This window comes from Lolium rigidum, chromosome 6, assembly GCF_022539505.1.
Source record: "Lolium rigidum isolate FL_2022 chromosome 6, APGP_CSIRO_Lrig_0.1, whole genome shotgun sequence".
NCBI classification, from domain to species: Eukaryota; Viridiplantae; Streptophyta; class Magnoliopsida; order Poales; family Poaceae; genus Lolium; species Lolium rigidum.
Window position 1 is genome coordinate 312,391,963 of NC_061513.1, and position 16,496 is coordinate 312,408,458.

Genomic DNA, 16,496 nt, shown 5'->3' on the forward strand with positions numbered 1-16,496 from the left:
GATGTGACATCGTCCTCCCCTAACCTCTCCCGTGGACGCTTGTATTAGCCAATTACATAACCCACACACACCTACAAGCTACAGTGAAATCAATCAATTATTAGCTTGTTGCAAACACATCAACTCGACCTAGTGTTACAAAATTGTGACGGCAACTTTCCTGTTTTTCATAAGATCCGGTCCCTTTTTGTTTGTGAATCCATGTTTCAAACCATACCGATTGATAGTTTTCAGTTGCTACGGCGCAAAACCTTGAGGAGCTATTGGAAGTAGAAAGGCTTTGCTAAAGATACCAGTTCCGTTGTTCCTTTACCAGCACTTGATGTGGAAATCGAAGACACGGAATGGTAGTAAATAGAGACCAATTCCCGTCTTATCTACTTAGTTGGAGAGATGTGAGGACGGTGCTCATGTATGGCTTGTATGGCAAGCAATGCCCACATTGCCTGCCAATAAATTCGTTTGGCTAGCGTTCGCTCACAATCATCGTCTATTGAGAATGTTTTATTAGAATTCCCACCTGTGTCAGTTTGAGGTACGGTGAGTTCACAGAAAATCATCCAACAGAGCATGGAAACCAGCCACCCTTACTTCAGCTTGAGGAGTCGTTTCCTCACACTTATCATTTCTCAACATTCCACCCTTTTCCCCAGTACGTTACAGGATGATTGTGACACAATATTTCCATCAGCAATAGAATGCTTTCAACCACAACCTTAACATTAAGGTTTAATATCGGAGTTTACAAACACAACTAGCAAGTACATGGATATAAATACAAGAGACCATGCAGCACCAGCTACTGCAACGAATCAGCATGCATACATAGGCTTGCTTACAAATCTAAATGCCTAGCTTCTGTGATTCTTCGAGACACCAAAGGTTATTTAGCTGTTTCACATGTTACTTCAAAAACAAAAATCATGCATGGGCCACATGTTGACAGCATGGCAGCCGCATCACCACCGCAGGAGCAAGACACCTTTCCGGATGCATAGCCGGTATCAGCCATCTAGTCCTCCATAATATCTGGACAAAAACAAAAACATGGTCAGCAGACCAGTTTTAGGAACAATAAATTCAGAGGATGGTTTCAACTTAAACCCACACCACACAATCAAAAAGAGCATGCATTTAAACAAGGCAAGTTAAACTGACCACAATCTAAGTTCCAGTTAAAAAATAGTAGACAAAAAAGGGAAACCCGTTTCTTTCTTGGCACCTATCCATATTTCCAGGTACGACAAGTGCATAACTTGTACCGTACAAATAATATCCAAGAAGCCAAATACCAGGTATTGTCACTACTCATTCCTGGGATAAAGTTTAGTACTTATGGATACTAGACATAGGCAGATTACTGGTTTCCAGTTAAATACCATATATAAGTAATGTATAAAGACGTTGTAGGTGCAACCAAAGTATAGAACATAGCATTATAGATGTTCGTTTAGTATGCCCAGCTCAGTAGCAAACATTTCTTGCATTTTCACAAAAGGTTGCATGAACGCCAAGCAAGTACCAGTATTTGTTTTAATTCCAGACCACACCAGTTCCAGCGGTGGCTAGGTTTCCAGTAAATGAGTCTAAGCCAAATTTGAATGTTACCTGCTTGCTTCCAGACATTGATGGGCTGCTAACTTGGGCACATATCCCTATATATTGAGTGCCCAAAACAGAATATGAGATTGGATGATTTGGGTTCTTCTAACCTCAATGTCATGGAGTGACATCTCACACAACCAAGTGCAAAGGCTGGTAAATCGCAAAGTTTGATGACAGACATGTATGCTTGTCATCGAAAACATGGTCCGCTGCTCGGCACATCCTTAATCACCTCATCTTGCTCCATCCTCTCCGCCGACAAGGGCAAACGCAGTCATCACCTCATCTTGCCAGTGTTGAATTTCTTCATTTGCTACATAGAACAAGCTTTCTCATACAGAGCCTAGTGGGGAAACAGATACACAGTCAATAATTGGAACTGAAAGGGTGGAAGGGAGAAGAGGGAATATGTAAACCAAAATATACACACAAATTACCTAAATCACTCATAGGTTAATTGATAGAAAAATCATCAGCCTTAGCAAAGCATCACTTTCAGATTTAAGGAAGTAGAAGTTTAAATGCTTTACTTAGTATAGGTGAACGGTAAGGCTGCTTCAACATGTGCCAGAAATGACTTGTCATAAGATCTTTTCACAATCAATAAAGGAGTGCAGCAGATGGGCAAAAATAAAAAATAAAACACAAGCTTAATAAACAGGGCCAACATTAGAATACGTCTGTCGAGGAGCTTCTCATTCTCCTCATGCAGTTTCTACATCGATCCGAAAATAAAACATAAGGCACATAAAAACGCATGTCAAAGGTTCAGAAAATTGAGATTACGGAAACGAAGAAATCAAGAAAGCACAAAAAGAATTGAGATCATGCTGAGAGGAGAACCAGTGTCAATGTACAGACCTAGTCTTTGCTCATACATAAAAATGGAAGATACATACACAATCAGAATAAGAAACTCCAAGCGGACAGTAGCAGAGAAAGAAAGCTACAGTTGAACTACCAAACTTAATATCCACAAAAAAGTTACAAATCTATTAGAATAGGGAAAATTGGGTCTGTACCATTAAAAGATCCAGTCTTTAGGTTTATAACATCAAAAGATCCACCTTTAAGTATGTACCATCGAAAGGTTGTAGGTGTTTTGATTTTTACCACTTCTGTGAAGTCTCCGTTAGTGATGACCATATGGTTACCCTTTTCATGAAAACATTGGACATCACTTAGGCATATATCACATACAACAACAGCTCAACATGACACGAATTAGGCATTGACAAGAATCTGTAACTCTCTTTTGGGTTCAGTCCTGTACCAGCTACAAACAAATGGAACAGAGAACAGAAATAAGGAACTCCTCGCAACAATCGCAGCTTCTGTGCTTTGGGGACGAGCAAGGGAAGGAGCATGGGAGGCCAGGCGTCGCGGGCTCGGCATCGGGTTGTGTCACGGACATATGAATCTTTACAGATGACGCCACGGCAGTAATACCGGACGAAGTGAGACGGCGGCGGCCAGACGCGTCAGCGAGCTCACAGACCGCTTGTTCTGGGGTTTCGGGCGGCCGGGCCCCTTCGTTCCGTGCTCATGGGAACCAGATTTGGTTGGGATGGAGGCGTGCCATGGAGGAGATCCTCCACAGGGGCTTAGGGAACGCGGTGGTCGCCGCTGGGAGTGGGAGGGCTGTGCGGTGGTCGGGGCATTTTCTCTCTGCGTGGGTTCAGTTCGAGCTGAAGAACAGAAGGGAATCCCTTCAGTAGATAATAAGCACGGGGATAGAAAGGGAAATTGTTATATCAATTAATCAGAAAATAAAATGATCTTTCTAATGGAAACAGAATGACAGATGGAGTGGCAAAGTCCAATAACGCTGCAACCAGTGCCGCTGGCATCACGCATGGCTGCGCCGCTGTGTGGCAAATAAATTTGTAGTTCTGAACAGAAACCATGTTCTCAGCACTGTAACTCAAAAGGAGGATGTGATGTGTTCAACATTACAAGCTTCCTATGTTCTTCCCAAAACAAATCCACAAAGCTACAGGAAGATCACTAATTTCCAGTGCTACCAAAAATTACAGGATAAAAGATTGGATAAATTATCAATATCAACAATGGTCTGGTTCCACAAATAAATGCATCTCTGATTTGAAGTTTTATTTGACCATTAACATGCTAATGCAAGATAGTAAATCAAAGGTTCAAGCTAGTTTGTTACTGGAACAAGCTAGTTTACAACTTTGCAGAGGCTAGAGCACACCAGAAACAAGAAAAAAAAAGCCATCTTGGAGTGGACATGGAGGCAAGGTACCTTCTGGTCCAGACTGGATGTCATGGTCCAGCTGAGCATGGTGTCGGACCCAATGACCTCATCGGGCTGCGAGATGCATCCAGCTGCAGGTGCCATCATCTACTCCTACCCGACATCCATACACAAGAATAACACATATTATATCAGTTCCAGATGAGATATTGCAAGAATAAATTCGTAGGAGACTTGACCCATATGAGATGCCGCAGCACCCGCGTATATCTACGACAGGCTAGCAGATTTGTTTTCACAAAAAACAGCACCCATGTGTAAAGTAACCATCACGGTTCTCTACTACCTAAAGAGGAGAAAGGAGAGTATCAAGAAACTCACCGAAAACATGGAGGCGGAGAAGAAGGCCACAGCTGCCCCTGTTGGGTCGTAGCAGCAGGAGTCAAAGAGGCAGTAAACGAGGTAGTCGAAGACGGTAGCCAGAACATGCAACTGCACTCCTTCCTGCACAAGTAGATAATAGATTACACAGTTGAAGAACTGATATGATTTTAACTGAACTCTGATTTAAAAAGCAAGGTCAGCAACAACAAATTCAGAGGACGGTTGCAAATTATATCCAAACCACACGGCAGCACCAGGACGTCTACAGGCCCCCACACAATCAAAAGAGCATGTGTTTAAACAGGGCAAGTGCCAGATCAGAGAACACAAAGCATTCAAACTGAGCGCAATCTAAGTTCCAGTTCAAAAATATTAGACAAAAAAAAGGAAAACCCATTTCTTTCTTGACAATTAGCCATAATTTCAGGGACGACTGCATATAACTTGTATCATACAAATAATATCCAAGAAGCCAAATCTCCCGTATTGGTCACTACTCATTCCTGGAATAAATTTTAGCACTTGTGGATAGCAGATTATTCATTTTCCAGTTCAAGTACCGTATATAGACAATGTAAGGACGTTCTAGGTGCAGCCAAAGCATAGAACAGAGCAATCTAGATGTTTGTTTAGTTATCCCCAGTTACATCAGTAGCAAATACCTTGCAATTTTACAAAAAAGAGTAACAATACCAAGAAAGTGTCAGTACTTGTTTAATTCCAGACCACACCAGTTCAAGCGCTGGATTTGGCCAGGTTGCTAGTAATGAGTCTAAGCCAACTTTGAATGTAACCTGCTTCCTGACATTCATTTGATCCAAATTATGAACAGTGATGGGCTGCTGACTTGGGCACATATCCCTATGTATTGAGTGACCAAAACAAAATGGACATAGGATGATTTGGGTTCTTCTAACCTCAATCTCATGGAGTGACACCTGATGCAACCAAGTGCAAATAAGTAGGTAGGCTGGCAAATCCGAAAAGTTCGATGACAGACCTGTATGTTTATGTCACCAAAAACATGGTGGCTCTGTTCGGCACATCCTCAATCACCTCATCTTGCTCCATCTTCTCCGCTGACAAGGGCAAAGGCAGACGCCAACACCCCCAGCCGATCCACCGTGCCAAATAGTAGAACGAGAACTGATTTGGTTATCCCTGCCATACACAAGCAAGTTTCTTAAAGCAAAGAGATAAACAAATAAATAGCTGCAGTGATAAACAAACTAGCTAGCTCATGATAAACAAATAATGCAAGACAAGAAAAACCAGGGACACTTATGCTTTTTGTTCAAGAAACAGTTGTACTACTTCAGCTAATTAACAAATGCAAGTTCGATAAGCAGTAGTGTTGGAAATTCTCTGAATAAATAACCTAACAATCCAAATACCATCTGAAGGTGCTGGACGTTCACTACAGGTCATAGCTTTGGTACAGGGCAGTGGTTATAATAAAAAAACAATGAAATGGATAAGCAAAACAAGCTTAACAAGAGAGCAGAACTCTTCTAAGTCCAGTACAAACATTTTTTGTCAGATCAGCATTACTGACCAGCATCAAAAGCTTATTTACACCATCAGCTACTGCATCAAATCCCTCAAAAGTGATTATCATTAAAGTTTATCAGCGCGGACGTAAGGTGCTCCCCAGCAGGTGTAGTTTTTGCTAACTCACCGTTTGATTTAACAAAAGCTCCACTGTTCCCAGTTTTGTCCTGAGACTGTCTTGGTGGAAATACATCTGGTGATTGAGTCCTGGCATGGTTGCTCCTGCAAATACAGTTGTAAATGATACACTGTCGCATACAATACTTATGCAACTGATTGTACGTGTATGCGTAGTAGCATTTTACCTTGCCTATAACCCTTCTCTGAGCATTAGTAGTTTGGTTTGAAGATGGACTTGGAGCCTATATACAAAAAGTTACAGCATGAGACCATCGTAGCAAAATTTACAAATACAGTTCAATCTGCTACATTTTACTGAAATGCATTGGCAAAGAGAAAAGAATAGTAAAGTTAAAACAACAACTAGCCAGTGTTGAATTTCCTGCATTCGCTACATTGAATTAGCTTTCTCATATATGAGGTTAGTGGAGAAACAGATACACAGCCAACTAATCATATTAATAGGAACTGAAAGCGGGAAAAGGGGAGAAGAGGCAATAGGCAAACTAAGATATACACACACAAATGCCCTAAATCACTCTAAGGTTAATTGATACAAAAATCATCAGCCTTAGCAAAGCATCACTTTCAGATTTAAGAAAGTAGAAATTTAAATGATTTACTGTATAGGTGAATGGTAAGGCTGCCTCAACATGTGCCAGAAATGACTTATCATAAGATCTTTCAGAAATCAGTTAAGGAATGCAGCAGATGGACAAAAATAAAACAAGCTTAATAAACAGGCTGGGTACGGGAGGATTCTGGTGATAGGGTTAGGTTTAGTGAGTGGGTGAGGCTGGGAGACGCTAGATAGGCCTTGTTGGGCCTGGCCGGCCTGGCTAACATGCCAATTTTACTCACATCGCATCAACTGGCTATGCAAAGGAGAGAATCATGTGGGGTAGTGCTCTTTTTACTGCCATGGCGACTTGGGGCGACTAATCACGCCAAGTCACCGAGTCAAGTCAGCAAGTCACTAGCCGCAGCCATGGCGACTTGACTTGACTCAGCGACTCAAAAATCATGATGGACAAGGTCGAAGGTCTTTTGCTGACCACTATATGAAATTTGAAGTCTTATGATTGACACGAGCTTTCACCTAGAGTAATTTTCTTCAATTCTACTTGTGTAGAGTAGCAGAGACACAACAGTTGGAGATGGAAGCTACAGCCTCACATCATGCAAATGGTAAAAAAGAAACACATACGTGTAAGGGAATGCACGAATTCCTAAAGAGGATCAGCAGTGAAGCCGATCTCATCATGAAGAACATGGTAATGTGTTGGCCCTGAGGTTCCTTGGCACACACAACAAACACAAAGCAATTAGCCCCACATAAATTGCACGGTAACTTAAGAGACCTGCAAACTACCACCAACATATTGTTATGTGGTAAAAAGAAACAAAGGAGAAAGCAGAGATTGCTTACAATCATGCCAGCATGTTCACACATGTAGAAGTCAAAATTCTTGCGATGGCAGACTTGCTTATCCACCACAGTACCTACAGAATTACATTAACACTTATTTTTGCCTCATTTCACAACAATTACATGACAAGGGCGGTGTTTCACTCAATAAGGAAAGTAGGACCAAAATACAGTTTACCTGGAGGAACATTCTCTGGAGATCCAGTCAGAAAGAATCTGGTGTGATGGTTTTTCTGGGCAAAAATAATGTAAGCCTTTGGAGGTCTCGGACAAGACCCCGAACATCACAGTGTGCACAGAAAGAAACCGACCACCTCTTGACAGAACAGGTCCGAAAGAAATTCTGAAAAAAGAAAGAATCATCAAATTAACAGAAGCTCCATTGATGATCAAGAAGTAATAAAGACATGTTAGGAGAGAAAACGTGCTAACCTTGTTCACAAGATTCCAACGTCTATTGTGTGGCAAAATATCTTGACTGTTACAGGCCCTCAGCTACATGATAAAAAGCTTACTAGTTAGATACATCCAGAAGAACATCGAGCATGAGAATGCCAAACTACGCTTGGTGGATTCTCACTAACCTTGGGTGCTTGCAGGACCCTCAATTTAATTTGAATAAACTTTGGTGCAATCGAAATGCCATGTGCCATCAGCATGGGTTCGAGTCATAGTTTCTACGTTAAACTGCCATGCATTTAGGGTAGCATGAACCATCAGTTAATTGCCAAAAACACTAAAGCTAACAAGTTATATACTGCTGCAGCAAGCTAAAATCTAGATTTCTCGACGATTGAGGGCATTTGCAGAGTTGACAAAGCTTTGGTGTATCTTTGCAGAGGAACAAGTGTGCAAAGCTGGTCATACAAAAATTCTTATCAGAACTTAAGATAATGAATGAAATTTCAGAAGAGAGGAGGCTGTGAGGATGTAGCTGAAACAAACCTCCAAAGTCAAATATGTCGGACGCTTTGACCTCCCCGCATGGATACATGTGAAATTACCAGAATACCGGAGCTATGTGCCTTTGTACCTCAAAAAGTAATCAGAGACTGTTATTTCGACAGTATAAGTGTCTCCGTTAATACCATTCCTCTGCCTCCATGAAAACCTAGTTAAACATGCCAATGAGAGAGCACTTAGTAAATAGCAACAAACTGTAAACAAAAACAAATTGTAGAACAAGCTAGAAACAGTAAAGCTCCCTTTCCAAATTATCAATATAAGCACTGGTTAAAATGAATAAAAGGGTTATGAGGAATTCTTACTTTTGTTCACTGCATTTTCTGACACTAAAACCAACAATCTTGAACTCTGAATTTCCAGGAGCGGCTTTGATCCTCAAGTTCTTGTGAGCACACTTAGCCTGTTACGCAAACATCCAAATCAGAACGATCCAGAAAATATATGGTTGCGTAACTTTTCACGCAATATTATCAAGAACAAATGCAACTTACCTTTTGCCAGTCAATTCTGTCAGGGCGGTTAACTTTCTGGTTTGCAAGAAGAAGTCGGTGAAGGACCGGGTTTAGCAATCATTGTAGTTGAGACATCTGCAGGTTAAAAGAAGTTAAGACATGAGCATGTAAAATCCGATGGTAGTCATTGCAAAACTGAAAGATGGCGTCATACCATACGATACAGTGAGATGCATACCAACGTTCAGGAAGAGGCCACTGTGTGTACCATGGAAACTTGAGTGAAATATTCAGCACCCATCACACCACCATCCAATCAACGAAGCTAGCAAGATTGTTGTGGAAAGATGACTGACAAACCAAAAGGAAGCACCTGTGTATAGTCAGGAGAATCAACCACAGCCGTGACATGGAAGTCATATATAAGCCTAAGCACGGGGAGTGCTTTGGAAGTTTAGTAAGACATCTACAAAGATATATACTGTTTTTCAGAATGTTGTCTCAGAATACACAAATTAGATTAAAAAGTGTGCAAATTATTAGTATATAAATTAATACTGTTTGTTCCTATAATATAATGCAAGTATGAAGCAAACAAAATGCATCATCATGTATACCAAAAGAACAGGCAGCAGTTGTGGTGCTCACTTTGTCACAAACTAATAACACTGTCTAGTCTAGAGCATTTTTTCCATATTTCTATTTGTGCTATAAAAACAGAGATTTTTAAGATTTATGCGTGGGAAGGCGAAAGAAGACAGGGCAGAATTTGTTAGTAAAAATCTTCACACTAAAGCAGGGAAAATCTTCCCAAAGGATCCAACACGAAGCCAAGCAGAAGTTCGCCCTTGTAGAAAACAGAGAAAAACATATACCCAAATGAAGGGACTACAGGAATTAAGGGAGCTCTCGTTTAACTAATAATCCTAAAGTAAGTGAGCACAACAAAACTATCCATTTATCGTTCTCCCTGAGAAAATATTAAAAAATCCTTGAGAAAAATATTAACCACGCATAGGAACCCTGTAGGGTTGAAGAGAGATGCACTACCTCATCGCCATAGTTGATGCTGAGCAGGACAAGATGACGAGATAGTGGTGTGTCCTCTCTGGCGGCACCCGCAGCGCCTCTCATCCGCTGCCAAGCAAAGGTCACGACCAGTCTACTTAGGAGCGAGAGATAAGTGGAAGGCTGGTTCCAGGGGTGCATCTGCCGCCAATGTCGGTGCCCAGCCAGAAAGCCCAGGTTTCAATAGGCAGCGCGAGAAGCTGCAGCCACAGGTAGCTGCAGTAAGTTAGTATGGAAACTTAGTGAAATCCAAAACGACTCGTGGAAGTAGCTTCAAACAAGAATGGTAGTTTCATAAACACCTATGACTGATAAGCAGAAAACTTTGAAAGAATAAAAGAACCCATTTGTATACATGGCAAGGCGAAAAGTTTCTAATCGAGTGAAAACAGATTTCCCCGCTTGTAGACATGGCATGCTTCTCTCTACCGCCTACCCATTCAGCCATGAACAGGAAATAAAAGTAACAAAAATCAATCAAGGACATATGTGCTCAACCAGGGCAGGTTTCAAAAATCTCGAGGCCTACCTTCCTCTGGAAACAAAGCACCTTCAAAACACTTAGCTATGTGCTACTAGTAACAATATGGATACCGATAAAATAAAAGGAATCTGCCAAAGCTTTCTTTTTTTTCTTTGGCAGGGAGTAAAGGGACATGTACCGAGATGAAGTGTTTTCCTTCTTTTTGTTTAGTCAAGAAAAACAGTGGTTCAAAAATTTATGCCTGGAAAGTCGAGAAAAGAAGACAAGACAGCTTCACGCAGAACCAACACGACGAGAAAAGAAGAGTAAGAAGCGAAGCTGAGGCTCGCCATTTTACAAAACAGAGCAAAACACATACCGGAATGAAGGGGCTTAAGCCTCTACCCAAGACTACATGAATGAAGGTACATTTATAAGACGATCGCATCACAATAAATTAAAATATGAATTAGCACATGTGACACCAGAAAGGCCACTAGTTGTCTACACAGCTGCTGCAAATTAGAGAAAACATGTGCATCTTTCTTGCATTTGGGAAGAATACACACAAGATCACCATCTGCAGCAACCATGCATAGGAAACATGAAGGGTTGAAGAGAGTGTGACTACCTCATCGCCATATTTGATGTTGAGCAGGACGGGAGGACAGGACAGCGGTGTCCTCTCTGGCGACGCCTATCAGCGCCCCTCATTCGCTGCCAAGCAAGATCACCACAGGTCTACTTCGGCACGAGAGACAAGTGGAAGCCTGACTTCAGGGATGCATCCGCCACCAATGTCGATGCCCAGCCAGAAACCCCAGGTTTCTATAGGCAGCATGAGAAGCTGCAGCCACGGGTACCTACAACAAGTTGGTAAGGAAACCTTAGAGAAAACCGAAACGACTCGTGGAAGTATCTTATTCAAACAAGAATGATAATTTCATTACCGCCTACGAATGATAAGGAGTATCGAGTGAAAATAGATTTCCCCGCTTCTAGACATGGCATGCTTCTCTCTACCGCGTACCCACTCATCCATCAACAGGAAATAAAAATAACAAAAATCAATCAAGGACATATGTGCGCGACCAGGACGGGCTTCAAAAATCTCTAGGCCAACCTTCCTCAGGAACCAAAGCACCTTCACAGCAGTTGAAGCTATGTGCTACTAGTGGCAATATGGATACAGATAAAATAAAAGGCAGCAGCCAAAGCTTTCTTTTTTTCGCCAGGAGTGAGTAAAACGACATGGGCTAGGAGTGTTTTTATTTTGCTGCATAAGATTGGCCGGCTAACAATCCGAGTAATGATCGCTCATACCTCAAGGCTGAACTCTGATCATAGAACATCAGGGCGGTTCCATCCATGGCATGTGTCTACCAGTGTTACGCATTCATTCAACGTGATGGGAAGGAACAGGATTTAGAAGGAGCATAGACTACTTGCGGTGTGGTTGCACTGAATTTGGAGAAAGAAAATCTGAAAATAATTTCCATGCTTATGACGAAACCTGGCAGTGTTTCGTGCCAATTTTGACAAGTCACCATAGTTGTGTTGCCAAGCAAAGACATCCAAGCATAGCTCATCTGAACTTGTCCCTTTAAATACTAGTCGGTGAACAAGGGGTAGCATATACTTACATAGTAGTAGTGGAAAAATTCATCTGAACTTTTCATGGAGACTTTGAAGTGATTGGCAAGGAGTTGGACGGGCTGGCCTTTCTTTCCCAATCCAGTCATGGCTATTGGGAGCCTCATATGCTTTTTTGCTTGGTGGTGATTCCTTAGCACCATCTACAGCTTTGATGGGCACCACGCTAGGAGGTAGAGGAGGTCGTGTTGGTAACTACCCGTTCAGCCTCTCCATCATGGGGTTCCATTATGAGAGTACAAAAGGAGCTCTCTGCAAATGCAAGGGGTAAAAGAGAAGAAGATTAGTACAAAACAGAAAGCAAGATTAATTTCAAAATAACAAACAAGAGTCATGGATCATATATTTACTTTGTTTAAATGAAAGATGGAGGATAATGTATGCACTACGCAAATGCAGTATACTTTAGCAACTAAGGATGATATATTTGTATTTTGATCATAATAATGAAATATGTGAATACTTAATCTAGCTTGAAACAAGGTTATACATTCTTTTTTTACCCTTGACCAAAATGTTAGGATATCTGGTATAAATCAGATTAAAAAGTGTGCAAATTAGTATAAATTAATATTGTTGCTTCCAATAATATAATGCAAATATGAAACAAATAAAATGCATCATTACGCATAACAAAAGCACAAACAGCAGGTGGGGTGCTCTCTTTGTCACAAACTAATAACACTGCCTAGTCTAGAGCATTTTTTCCATACTCCTATTTGCTCCATACAAACAGAGATTCAAAGATTTATGTGTGGGAAGGCAAAAGAAGAAAAGACAGAATTTAGTCGTAAAAGTCTTCACACTAAAGCAGGGAAAATCTTCACAAAGAATCCAACACGAACCCAAGCAAAAAGCTCACCCTTGTAAAAAACAGAGCACAACATATACCCAAATGAAGGCACTACATGAATTAAGGGAGCTCTTGTTTAACTAATAATACAAAAGCAAGTGAGCACAACGAAGCTATCCATTTATCGTTCCCTTGAAAAAATATTAAAAGAATCCTTGACCAGAATATTAACTTTGTTTACAAGAAAAATGAAGGATAATGTATGCATTATGCCAATGTACTAGTATATTGTACGAAGTAGTGATGATATTTGTATTTGGATCATACAAAAATGGTCGATGCGAATATTTACTCCAGCTTGGAACAAGGTTATACATTTACTTCTACCCTAGACCAGAACACTAAGATATGTTTCATATATCTGATTAAAAAGTATGCAGATTAAAATAAATTAATATTGGTGCTTCCGATGATATACTGTAACTCTGTAAGTATGAAGCACATAAATCGCAGCATTGTGTATTACAGACACGGAGAGGTGTGGTGTTCACTTGGTCACAAACAAATAAAACAATCTGGTCCAGAAAATTTTTCCTTATTTTTATTTATCCTACAATAACAGTGATCCAAATTTATGCCTGAGAAGGCAAATAAAGAAGAAAAGACAGGCTTTGGTAGTAAGAATCTTCGCACTGAACCAAACATAATCTTCACAATGAACCACATAAGAGAATACAAGACTGATTTTGCTAGAAAAAATCTTCACACGGAATCCAAGAAAACCTTGCCAAGAATCATCCACAATACGAAAAGAAGAGGGGGTAGCTGTTTGCAGAACATACACTCACCCTTGTATAAAACAGAGCATAACATGCACCCAGATGAAACGGTTTCCTTCTTTTTGTTTAGTCAAGGAAACAAGTGGTTCAAAGATTTATGCCTGGGAAGTTGAGAAAAGAAGATTTTGGTCGTAAGAATCTTCAGACAGAACCAGTGAAAATCCTATCAAGAGTCCTCCACGACACGAAAAGAGGAGTAAGAAGCGAAGCAGAGGCTCACCATTGTACAAAAGAGAGCAACCACACGTTCCCAAATGAAGGGGCTTAAGCCTCTACCCAAGACTACATGTATGAAGGTACAATTGTAAGATGATCACATAACAATAAAATATGAAGGGGCACAGATGACAACACAAAGGCCACTAGTTGTCTGCACAGCTGCAGCAAACTACAGAAAACATGTGCAGAACCTGAACATTGTGCAAACATGTACATACACCCACACTAGCCTCAACACATAGAATTTTTCTAGAAATATTTCTTACGGAAATCCTGCTCTCTCCTAGACCCTTCCTTGCATTTGGCAAGAACACAGCATATCACCATCTGCACCAACCACGCATAGGAAACCTGTAGGGTTGAAGAGAGATGGACTACCTCATCGCCATAGTTGATGCTGAGCAGGATGCGAGGACGGGACAACAGTGTCATCTCTGGCGTCACCCGCAGCGCCCCTCATCCACTGCCAAGCAAGGTCACCACCAGTCTACTTCGGCGTGAGAGAAAAGTGGAAGGCTGGCTCCAGCGGTGCATCTGCCGCCAACGTCGATGCCCAGATAGAAAGCCCAGGTTTCTATAGGCAGCACGAGAAGCCGCAGCCACGAGTAGCTGCAATAAGTTAGTAAGGAAACCTTAGTGAAAACCGAAACGACTCGTGGAAGTAGCTTCAAACAAGAATTGCAGTTTCATTCATCACTGCCTATGACTGATAAGCAGAAAACTTTGAAAGAATGAAAAAACCCACTCGTATACATGGTAAGGCGACAAGTTTCTAATCGAGTGAAAACAGATTTCCCCCCATGTAGACATGCATGCTTCTCTCTACCGCCTACCCATTCATCCATCAACAGGAAATAAAAGTAACAAAAATCAATCAAGGACATATGTGCGCGACCAGGGCGGACTTCAAAAATCTCGAGGCCTACCTTCATCGGGAAACAAAGCACCTTCACAACATTTGAAGCTATATGCTACTAGTAACAATATGGATACAGATAAAATAAAAGGAATCAGCCAAAGCTTTCTTTTTTTATTTGGCATGGAGTAAAAGGACATGTACCCAGATGATGCGTTTTCTTTCTTTTTGTTTAGTCAAGAGAAACAGTGGTTCAAAGATTTATGCCTAACGAGTCGAGAAAAGAAGACAAGACAGCTTCACGCAGAACCAGCAAGACGAGAAAAGAAGAGTAAGAAGCGAAGCTGAGGCTCGCCATTTTGCAAAACAGAGCAAAACACGCACCGCAATGAAGGGGCTTAAGCCTCTACCCAAGACTACATGAATGAAGGTACATTTATACAAAGATCACATCACAATAAAATATGAATTAGCACATGTGACACCACAAAGGCCACCTAGTTGTCAACACATCTGCTGCAAATTAGAGAAAACATGTGCAGAACCTGAACACTGTGGAACATTTACATGCATCCACACTGGCCTCAAGACACATAATTTTCCTAGAAAGTTTTCTTACGGAAATCCTGCTCTCTCCTAGCATCTTTCTTGCATTTTGCAATAATACACACCAGAACGCCATCTGTAGCAACCATGCATAGGAAACCTGAAGGGTTGAAGAGAGTGGGACTACCTCATCGCCATATTTGATGCTGAGCAGGACGGGAGGACAGGACATTAGCGCCCCTCATTCGGTGTCCTCTCAGGCGACACCATTAGCGCCCCTCATTCGCTGCCAAGCAAGGTCACCACAGGTCTACTTGGGCACGAGAGACAAGTGGAAAAGGCTGACTCCAGGGGTGCATCCGCCGCCATTGTCGATGCCCAGCCAGAAACCCCAGGTTTCTATAGGCAGCGTGAGAAGCTGCAGCCACGGGTAGATGCAACAAGTCAGTAAGGAAACCTTAGAGAAAACCGAAACAACTCATGGAAGTAACTTCAAACAATAATGATAGTTTCATCATCGCCTATGAATGATAAGGAGAAAACTTTGAAAGAATAAAAGAACCGAGTCATATACATGATAAGCTGACAAGTTTCTCCCCGCTTCTAGACCTGGCATGCTTCTCTCTACCGCCTACCCACTCATCCATCAACACGAAATAAAAGCAACAAAAATCACTCAAGGATGTATGTGCGCGACCAGGACGGGCTTCAAAAATCTCTAGGCCAACCCTCTCAGGAACCAAAGCACCTTCACAACACTTGAAGCTATGTGCTACTAGTGACAATATGGATACGGATAAAATAACAGGCAGCAGCCAAAGCTTTCTTTTTTTCCCCCAGGAGCGAGTAAAACGACATGGGCTAGGAGTGTTTTTATTTTCCTGCATAAGATTGGCCGGCTAACAGTCTGAGTAATCGCCGCTCATGCATCAGGACCGAACTCTAATCCTAGAACATCAGGGCGGCTCCATCCATGGCATTTGTCCACCAGTGTTACGCATTCGTTCAATGTGATAGGAAGGAATGGGATTTAGAAGGAGCATATAGACTACTTGCGGTGTGGTTGGACTGAATTTGGCGAAAGAAAATCTGAAAATAATTTTCACGCTTATGACGAAACCTGGCTGGCAGAGGATAAATCAATGTTTTGTGCCGATTTTGACAAGTCACCAGACTCGTGTTGCCTAGCAAAAACATGCACGCATAGCTCATCTGCAGACTACTAGTATAAACGCCGGGTCGAGCTCCTGAGCAAAATAAGGCAAGTTTTGTATCGCCAGCAGATTCATGTCCAACCTCGTCCCAATCTCATCACCATGTCAATGCTACTGGTA

The 16,496-nt window shown here is 41.5% G+C and overlaps 2 long non-coding RNA genes across 8 annotated transcripts; both read right to left on the bottom strand.

Annotated features, from left to right (window-relative positions):
• Positions 1–1,829: 1,829 nt before the first annotated feature.
• Positions 1,830–7,604, bottom strand: LOC124667424. Of its 3 annotated transcripts, XR_006991278.1 has the most exons (6): positions 7,486–7,604; positions 7,308–7,381; positions 7,086–7,175; positions 6,064–6,120; positions 5,886–5,980; positions 5,213–5,368 (listed from the first exon to the last, which is right to left on the bottom strand). It is a non-coding gene; the product is annotated as an uncharacterized LOC124667424 (long non-coding RNA). The 3 variants fall into 3 exon arrangements; XR_006991280.1 differs by lacking the exon at positions 6,064–6,120; XR_006991279.1 differs by lacking the exons at positions 5,213–5,368; positions 5,886–5,980; positions 6,064–6,120; positions 7,086–7,175 and adding an exon at positions 1,830–1,948.
• Positions 7,605–7,611: 7 nt separating this feature from the next.
• LOC124667425 lies at positions 7,612–15,574 on the bottom strand. 5 transcript variants are annotated; one of them, XR_006991282.1, is made up of 12 exons: positions 15,350–15,574; positions 14,139–14,369; positions 11,900–12,161; positions 10,888–11,119; positions 9,776–9,993; positions 8,964–9,098; positions 8,765–8,860; positions 8,576–8,673; positions 8,253–8,418; positions 7,892–8,164; positions 7,740–7,802; positions 7,612–7,650 (listed from the first exon to the last, which is right to left on the bottom strand). It is a non-coding gene; the product is annotated as an uncharacterized LOC124667425 (long non-coding RNA). The 5 variants fall into 5 exon arrangements; XR_006991281.1 differs by having other exon boundaries at positions 8,940–9,098; XR_006991283.1 differs by having other exon boundaries at positions 8,940–9,098; positions 9,776–10,009.
• Positions 15,575–16,496: the final 922 nt, after the last annotated feature.